General features: G+C 41.3%; 1 long non-coding RNA gene across 2 annotated transcripts; it reads right to left on the reverse strand.

Moving 5' to 3' along the window:
* Positions 1 to 544: 544 nt before the first annotated feature.
* Positions 545 to 4,765, reverse strand: LOC125701391 (uncharacterized). 2 transcript variants are annotated; one of them, XR_007380223.1, is made up of 2 exons: positions 4,683 to 4,765; positions 545 to 3,500 (listed from the first exon to the last, which is right to left on the reverse strand). It is a non-coding gene; the product is annotated as an uncharacterized LOC125701391 (long non-coding RNA). The 2 variants fall into 2 exon arrangements; XR_007380224.1 differs by having other exon boundaries at positions 545 to 3,563.
* Positions 4,766 to 6,776: the final 2,011 nt, after the last annotated feature.

Below are 6,776 nucleotides of genomic sequence, written 5' to 3' on the forward strand. Positions count from 1 at the left end.
ATTTTCTGCTAATTCACATAGACACTTCTGATAATTTTATCTTATGTATATTTATTAGGATTTTTTTTTTTTCCTTCTACCATCATTGGATTTGTTTTGAACATAAAGGTCAGTTCCTACACCAATATAAATCAATGTAACTGCATTGATTGCAAGGATTGCAGCATCTTTCATTAATTCCAATTGCCAGAGATACTGCAGCTGTCTCTCAGGAAGAAAATGTGTGTGTATACACACACACACACACACACACACACACACACTTTGATTTAAATCACAAAGAAAAAAAAAAAAAAAAAGAACTCTATTCTGTAGCATACTATTAACCATGCAGTTTAGTCCTACTGGTGTTAAACAGAACAAAGTCTCAGTCATCCATCTCCAAAGATTTCTTTAAGTCCTTCCCCTGTGCAGTTCCCACTCTATATAAAAGAGAACCCTGGCTCTTGCACAGGAGACCCAACCATCCTCAGGTAAAAACTCCCAACTGAGTCTCCTTCTCATTCTGATTCAGGCACTCCAAAATAAATTCCAAATGCTCATCTGATTATATTTATCTGTTTTTATTGCTCTGTTCACAACAAGGGCAGATGCATGCTTTCTTTGAGCTGTAAATCTATATAGAGAAGGGAGAAGAGCATTAAAACAATGAATAGTGTTATGACATTAAATGGGAAATTGTCTTTAAAAACCATTCCTGGCACAAAGGTGTATCTGTGGTCGCACAGACATCTTTTCCCACTTTCCAAGTAGTTCCCAGTGTGTACAGTTCTGTGCATACAAAAAACAGCTTCACACGAAGCTGATAATTCTCTCCAGGAGAAGGGAAGCATTGCCTTCAGCCAAAGTGGGTTTTATTAAAAACAGAATCTTCCTTGTCAGGCCGCATCGCTCTTGCTGGACTTGAGGGATGCCATACAGTGATGTCAGGGTTGCCACATGCTGATAATGACATCCATGCCTGGTGAACAGATAGAGTAGTGAGAGCACCTGGTCGATGTCTTTGTCTGCAAACCAATGTTTTCACTCGGTTTTGTGCGATGAGGCATCCATTTTGGTGGTTGAAAAATGCTGAAGGAAATGAGGTGCCACACTTGATAACAACAGCTACTCACAGGTCTGTGGGCTGTGTGTGGTGGACAGGAAGTCCAGGATCTTAAGAGATGTCTTGTATACTTTTAAAGTGTTAGAAGTACAGATGTGCTCTTCCTCTTACCATAGCAATAGACTGTTGGTGCAGGTTTCAGCTGAGGCTGGGACTCCTTTGGCTGGGAGCATCCTAACACATCCCTCTCATTGCAGTAAGTAGATGGGTCTGCAACTACATCCTGAAGTAGGTCTCGTCTCTGATTCTCCTTACTCCTGCTCTGCTGCCCACAGCCCCTTTGGAGCTTTGCATGGCTGCAGTGTTTTGTAACCAATGATACAAAATGACTGCAGTGCCTACAGGTGCCATGCAGCACTGGCAGCATCACCTTTCTACCAATGGAGGGAAATGCCTGTGTGCCGTGCCTGGAGTGGTGACCACACCTGAGCTCAGTACTCAATGTACTCTCTCCCTCCTTAGCACAGTTCTTTTAGTTTGTTGCAAACAAAACTGGAATTGTGAGACACAGCAAGAGACCACCATAAAGAATCCCGGACTACCACAAAGCAAAATGCATTGCACTCTCTGGTTTAGCTGAGCATTTTCCAATATTTTTCTAGCCAGTGCCTGTGACAATCCCACATGCACAGGCATTAACTGTCCCTTGAATTCAATGAGTCAGCCTTGAATAAAAAAATATAATTTTTTCTGATCTGGTTTGCTCAGTCTCTGGAGCTGCATGTAAGGCAGTTGTCTTTGAAGGAGAAAAGCAGGGTCATCAAAAAGTCTTCTGCCTCCAACGCTTTCTTCAGAAGAAATGGACTGTCACTCTGGGAGCATGGATGAGACTGAATCATTGGGTTAAACTGCACATTCAATATTGAGTGCCCAAGCTGGTATTTAATTTTTCTTCAGTGCCTTTAACCTCCAGATCATAATTAGAATCATAATGTGGAGATTAATTGTCACAACACACATAAAGTTCCGAATAGCCCCATTAAGCAGATGCATTTTACAGCATGCCTCGTACCAGCACTGAAGGAAGGGTAGCAGGGCAGCTCCCCAGGCATTCTGTGCCTACCATCCAATGTTTCCCCACCCCTGTGCTGGGTATTTTTGGCAGTCCTCTGGCAACTTTTAAATCTTTACAGGTGCTGTTATTGAGGTGTCAGCTGTATAGGAGAAGACGACAATATTTCACGACATAAAAATACCCCATAATCATCTCAGATGGTTGATAATATTGCTGTTAGCATAGCCAAACTCTTCTTCACATCACAAGAGACTGAGGCTTTCCTTCTGCTCCAATATAATCCCTTCTGATTAGAGCCTTTTCTCTTTGATGCTCCCCTTTGTCATCTGCACACTGGGAAAATTGCTCAGTATTGAGTTACATGCTTTGTGCAGGCTGCGTGGTTGCCTTCTTTAACCTGGAAGCAGAGCTGTCTGTGCCTGAGTGGTGATCGGCTTCTGACTTCTAGTAAATCTTTGATTAATGAAGCTCAGGTAAACAGATTAGTCATTAACCTTTGCTTCCCATGTTAAGATTACGTATTGATGCGGAGTAGTGGTGCTGCTCCCGTGCTGCCAGGGCTGGGAATCTTGCTTTCCTTCAGGACTTCAAGAAACTTCCCATCATCTAACAAGTCCTCCCTTTCAGCTCTGGGGTTCTGAGAGTTGCTGCTCATACAGGGAGCCATCTGTTTCCTATGGGATCTCACGGCATCCAGAGCTTTTCAATGCAAGTGTCAGCAGTAGCCAGTGCAATACTCACGTCTCCCGCTCTGTGCAGTTGCTAAACAGCAGTCAGCGAGGGCAACTCAGCAAAAGCAGAGGGAAAACAAACACAAAGCCAGCCAAATTTTCCAAATCACAGTACACTGTGAAGCCACTGCTGTGCAATAAGTTTGTGTGACAATTGCCTCACCCCTTGACAAAGGCCAAACCTTTGGTGACAGACCAGAAACTCCCCGCATAATATCCATGCCTGGAGACAGACAGAAGGCTGCTTCAAATCCATTTAAAACTGCCTCATTTCTGAGCTTTCAAATTAGACACTGATCTAATTCTTCATCTAATGTAGTGGACACTTTTTAAATCTGCAGACATTTGCACCACAGTTTTGAATGCAGAGTTACAAAAGGATCAGAGTGGCAAAGCTTCATGTTTTCTCACAAACCAAGCTTCACATGTGCTGAGTTAGATTTGCATCTTTACACCCCTGTCTTTGCTCCTGTTTCCAGCCCCATGATCCCCTGTGCACACAGCTATTAGCAGATGGAAATCTAGCAACATGATCCATAGGCTCAGTTGGGTAATCAAACATTTAATTGCTAACAATTATCCATTAACGCTTATAAATTAGGTTGCCAAACTGCTTCTCCAGACTACAAATATTTGCATCCAGGCTTGTCTGTAAAAAATGGAAGATGTGTGTAAAAAGCTATAGCACAAGGACCAGTGCAGACACTTTCATCTGAAACAGAATATGCAAACATTTGCAGCATCAGAAAAGTAACCAGAAAATTAGAAATGAATTGGAGGGAACCACGAAAATGCAGCCTTAAGTCAAATCCCAGGTGTGATTGCTTTCTCTCTCCTTCAGCCTTTCTCCTTTTCACCCTTCTCTCTTACTTCTTCCTCTGAACTGTCTTGCACCTTGATCAAACATTTGCCTAATCCTAGGAATGTATATTGGTTAAGAGGACTTACCTTATTCTGAATTACTTCCTGGTATTAATCATGATATTTTATGACCTGTCATGCATCTAGGAATGCTTGCTTGTTAGAATAAAACATAACAACATGATTTCAGTTAACAGTTCAGAGATAAACATGTGCTTTCTACTAACATTCCCAACTGGAGAGACTATAATCCTCTCCAGCAAGAACAAACTACTGTGTTATGTAGAAAATGTAAACCTATTTTATAAAAGGGTTCCAGTTACCATCCTGTTAAGTCAGTTTTGCCTTTTTATAATTACTTGCTTTTTACAGTCTACTTTATTAAATTGATGTGGTTATGCCCATGTGACCTCTCTCTTTGCTCACAAAGGAAATGTTGGAGTGGCATTCCAGACACAGGGATTTCAAGGCTGCATTTAAGTTAGTAAATTCAAACATATCTGGAAGCATTCCCAGGACTGGAACAAAACTGTTTATACAGTGAACTACTAAGCTACTCCCTAGCATGAACTTGGCCCACTTCATCTCCTTCTCTCCCTGTATGGTCCTTGGGCACAGCATGGCTGGGGCCTGGTCCTGTGGGCAGCAGACAGCCAATTCCCACTTCGCTGGAGGAAAAATTAACTTATTCTCAAATATACTGGCTACCCTCCACCAGTTGAATTTGATATTTGTTCCTGAGTGTGTTTTATTTACTTGAGGAAGCAGAACTTGACCTTAGCACCCAAGCAAACAACTTCTATGCAGAATCACATAGATTTAAAGAAAATATTGCAAATGACAGGGAGCTGGAATCAGCTATTGCCCAGTCGAAACAACCAGAAAGATCAAGGCAGTAGAAAGGCAATACAGGAAATACAACGACAAAGGGAACAGCACAATTGGAAAGATACAAAGGAAAAGCGCTCACCCATCTCCAAAGATCTAGATTCACAGGGAAAACTCCACAAAGAAGGGATCTCCAACCAGAGATCCTACCCCAGTGGCAGCCAGACCTTAAATAGGGTCTAAGAGAGGTGCAGCCAAGCTCCATCCCTTGTGGTCACACTGACATTGCTTTCACCTGTGCTCCCAGCACAGACTGGGTCTTTTCCCCAGGTGCTCAATCAGTGTTTCAGGCCATGACTCAACAGTTACCATACACAAGTATAGTAAAAAGCCATGAATATGCCATTTAAGCTCCCGTTCACAATCCTGTCTGTGAACCAGTTGGGTCTGAATGGTGCAAAGGCTGAGCATAGTCCAAACAGGGGAAGCAAGGCCCACAGCTGAGATCTAATGTCTCTCGTTGCGCTATCAGGCTCAGATAGTGCCAGAGGAACTGCAGAGAGAAGAGGGTGTGACAGTTTAATTGGGTTTTAGTAAAATATGATATATATATTTTAATTTCCCTGAGTGTTTTATTCTTTTTAAGTAACGCTGAAGGGATCATCTAATTCTAAAGATAAGCCATGTTTAGTCACCAGTCCAACACGCTTGCCAATTTAATAGAAAAAGCTGCTGAACACAACACTGAGGATGTAGGGGAGGGTCTCTCTCCCCTCTTTTTCATCTTTTCTTTTTCTTCCTGGATGCCCAGGATGGTTCCATTAGTCCTGCAAATATTAATTCTCTGTGCAAACAGAGTCAGGTAGAAGAGGATGTAAATAGAAAATTAATTGAGAAGCAACATGTAGACTCGTGTTACGGTGTCCTCAAGCAGAAGCAAGTCATTGACTTCTTGCCCCTTCAAAAGCCCTCTTGCATGGTGCTGGGCTGCTGGAGACAAAGCCATGCACACCAGCTCTTTCCACTATTCCTAATGTAAAGATCAGACTTTCCCCAGCTGGAAGGTTGTTTGTAACCCGCTCTTGTTCACAGCAGTCAAAAAACCTGACTGACTACAAAAAAAAAAAACTGTTTGTTGTAGAAGGAGATGGTGGTGGTTTTGGAGTTCCATGGCAACCTTTGGTAATACAGAGCATGTCCATTGATCGACAAATCTTACTGCTACATCTGCTTCATGGATTGTCCATAGATCATGTAGCCATTCAAACAATTTGCTGTAGATGTGCTTTTTTGAAAAATAGAATTGTCTTGAGCAGTTCATCTCAATTGTGTGTAACTGTGTTTTTTTGACTACACATTTTTGATGACATAGTGTTGAGGAGTTGTTGGGTTGTTTTTTTTTTTGTAGTCATTCATTAGAAGTGTTTTAGATTTCTGCATTATTATATCTGTAGGTAAGAATTTAGAATTTGGTCACAGTTAATAGACTTTCAGTCCAGAAGAGAAAACAGATCACACAGTCTGCATCATTAAATGGCACAGGCCAGAGGTTTCAGGCAGTTCTTTCCCCTATACTGTGCTGCCTGAGTATTTGACAAAGCAGTATCTCCTAGAAAATTATTCAATCTTTTTCAAGCCATATAGAATTCTCTTGTTTTCAATAAAAAAATAATACAATTAAAAAACAAACAAACAAACAAAAACAGATGTTCCCATGATCTTCCTCTCATTAAAATAATTTGCTACAGTGTTCCTGTGAAACTAATAGAAGTGGCAGAGAACAAGAGCAGAATTTGTAATGAATTTTTTTGTGCCTTCTAATATTTTCTTGACGAATGTTTCAAACTTACCAGAGGACATTTGGGTTGCTGCTACTCACCAATCGCCTGATCTGTTGTACCTGGCTGACTGGCATTATCTGTCTAGATAATTTCTTAGGTAAATGGACAAAAATAAGCTATCCTAGGTGGACTGCGTTTTCCAGAACTGGTCTCTCTCCTGACTGTAACTGAGGAATAGGACAAGTGTTTGCCTCAATTATCTCAATTAAATGTTTAAATTTAAGTGGGAAATATCCTGGATTTATTTGCTCATCCACAGGTTATCAAAGAGAATAAATGGGGCACAATGCTGGAACCGTGAGAGTGTAATTTGTCCCCCTTATATCTCAAGCAGTACTTAGTGGTCTTTTCTGACATCCCTGAGGTTTATTTTAAACAACACATCAAGTTAGGTC

This window comes from Lagopus muta, chromosome 16, assembly GCF_023343835.1.
Source record: "Lagopus muta isolate bLagMut1 chromosome 16, bLagMut1 primary, whole genome shotgun sequence".
NCBI classification, from domain to species: Eukaryota; Metazoa; Chordata; class Aves; order Galliformes; family Phasianidae; genus Lagopus; species Lagopus muta.